General features: G+C 59.1%; 1 pseudogene; it reads left to right on the forward strand.

Moving 5' to 3' along the window:
- The first annotated feature begins 328 nt into the window (after positions 1-328).
- On the forward strand, positions 329-479 carry LOC138481938 (5.8S ribosomal RNA; annotated as a pseudogene).
- Positions 480-2,092: the final 1,613 nt, after the last annotated feature.

Genomic DNA, 2,092 nt, shown 5'->3' on the forward strand with positions numbered 1-2,092 from the left:
TGTGCTGTCTCTGGCCTGCCTTGTAGTCCATCTCCCAGCCCCCCCTCCCAAAAGGGAAGGGGTCGGGGAAGGATGAGTGGATCGGGCCGTGTGGGCAGGTGGCGGAGCGGCCTACCTCCATCCCCTTGGGAAGTGCTGTGCTGCTGCAGCTGGCGGTCAGGCTGAGCACCTGGATTATTATTATTTTTTTTTTTTTTTTAAAACCACAATGGTTTCGGCCGAGCTAGACAGGGAGCTGGGCTGTCCTGCCACAGCCAGCGCTGCCTCCCCCAACCTCTCCTGCACCGGCAGGGTGAGGCCGACGTCTAGGACAAAAAAAGTTGCCTGTGGCTCTTGGCGGTGGATCACTCGACTTGTGCATCGATGAAGAACGCAGCTAGCTGCGAGAATTAGTGTGAATTGCAGGACACATTGATCAACACGTCGAACGAACCATGTGGCCCTGAGTTTTTCCCGGGACTACGCCTGTCTGAGGGTCGCTTGTACATGAATCGCCCCGGGGTTCACTCCCAGGGTCGTGGCTTGGGCTGTCGCAGGGACCCCATTCCATTCATCCCCCTAAGGTCAGACCCCGATCAGCACCGTCGCTGGATCCTTGGATCTGGAGCGCAAGCTCATTGCCGACGCGTCCTGGCTTCCCCAGTTTCCCCTCCTCATGCTGGTTTCGGGAGGGCCGGGTGACCGACGCGCCCTGGATGTGGTGGCAGCAGGCTTTAAAAAAGCCTGGCGCACCTTCACCCCACCCCGGGGCACCTGGCCGTGCTGTGTGTGTGGCTGTCTTTGGTGTCCCACGGCTGCCGGCGCTGGATGACCATGGAGCACGGACCTCGTGACCATGTGGGCTTCGGTCACAGATTGGGACAGAATACACTCGCCTGCGCCAAGGGCTGGGGCAACCCCCGGTATGGGCCCGAGGCCAGCTGCCCTGAGCTTTGTGCTCCCCAACCACGGCCTCAGATCAGACGTGGTGACCTTCTTAATTTAAGCATATTACTAAGCAGAGGAAAAGGAACTAACCAAGATTCCCTCAGTAAAGGCCAGTGAAAAGGGAAGAGCCCAGCGCCGAATCCCCATTCAGCAGCAGGCGTGGGAAATGTGGCGTACAGAAGACCGACTCCCCGGCATCGCTCAGGGAGCTCAAGTCCTTCTGATCGAGTCTCCCCACGCGGATGGTGTTAGGCCGATAGCGGCCTCTTGCACACTGGGATCAGGTCTTCTTGGAGTCAGGTTGCTTGGGAATGCAGCCCAAAGCGTGTGGTAAACTCTAAGGCTAAATACGGGCGCGAGACTGGTGGCCAACAAGTACCGTAAGGGAAAGTTGAAGAGAGTTCAAGAGGGTGTGAAACGGTTGAGCGGTAAACTGGTGGGGTCTGTGCAGTCCACCCACAGGATTCAACACGGCAGGCAGGTTGGTCACCTGGAATGGTGGAGGCCCTTGCAGGTCTGCGGCCCGGGCACATCCAGCCCCAGCAGGGCGCATTTCCTCTGTATCGGTGCAACACGACCGGCTGGGAAGGCCCCAGGGGGCAGGTGGCTCTCTGCTCCAGCAGAGAGTGTTACAGCCCCCTGACAGCAGTTTTGCTGTGTCCACGGGGCTGAGGGAGATAGACCGCCACCGGGCCCTTATCCGGCAACTGTCCTGGCCCCTCTTGGGGGTTGCTAGAGTGGCCACGGGAGACGGGGCTCCCGATGTGACTGTGGTGGACTGCCCTCAATACGCCCCAACCACGTCGTGCTGCCGGGCGGGAAGGCCCACAAAGGGCGCCAGGGGTCTGAGGTGATGTCGGTTAACCACCCGACCTGTCTGGAAACACTGACTAAGAGTATAACGCCTGCCCGAGTCAGAGGGATGAATGAAACCCTGTGATGTAATGATGTTGAGGGCCGGTGCCCGGCGATTGCAGTGGCATCCTGTCGCGGTGGGCCCTCCACCGACCCGTCTCACCCGCTCTGTCAGAGAGATGATGCATGAGCGTGTGTGATAGGACCCGAAAGATGGTGAACTCGGCCTGGTGGAGGTCCGTAGCGGTCCTGATGTGTAAATCGGTCATCCGACCTGGGTATAGGGGCAAAAGACTAATCGAATGATATA

The sequence above is a fragment of the Ambystoma mexicanum genome, chromosome 5p (genome assembly GCF_040938575.1).
Source record: "Ambystoma mexicanum isolate Mex_15411 chromosome 5p, UKY_AmexF1_1, whole genome shotgun sequence".
NCBI lineage: Eukaryota > Metazoa > Chordata > Amphibia > Caudata > Ambystomatidae > Ambystoma > Ambystoma mexicanum.